The sequence below is a fragment of the Penaeus monodon genome, chromosome 28, assembly GCF_015228065.2.
Source record: "Penaeus monodon isolate SGIC_2016 chromosome 28, NSTDA_Pmon_1, whole genome shotgun sequence".
NCBI lineage: Eukaryota > Metazoa > Arthropoda > Malacostraca > Decapoda > Penaeidae > Penaeus > Penaeus monodon.
The window spans coordinates 23,945,776-23,946,213 of record NC_051413.1 but is presented as its reverse complement, the minus strand read 5'-3'; positions in this window follow the sequence as shown (position 1 = coordinate 23,946,213).

Below are 438 nucleotides of genomic sequence, written 5' to 3'. Positions count from 1 at the left end.
CTCCAATCACCGTATTTCCCGACCCCCCCTACCAATCATCTATTTCCCGACCCCCCCATCACCGTATTTCCCTACCTCCACCCAGTCAATGTCATTACGGACCCCTTATAGGCATTATTTCAAATTAGATTCAAATTCTTAATACATATCTCTACTGCGATATGAGGGTGCAAAAGCATTTCCAATAAGGCATGTACTCATATATTTGATTAATCGAAAATGTAGCGTAAATGATTTTGAGAGATACGTTGATATTGTATAAATTTCTCATGACAAAAGTATTAAGTACATCCGCAGTAAGACGGTATTGCCATATATAAAGCACATTTGATGCAACATACACTGCAATGTTGCCAACTTGCGGAGACTCTTACGCCTTACACAGACTGAAATTTCTCTATACTTTCCCTAATTATCTTATGTCTCAAAATGAAAATG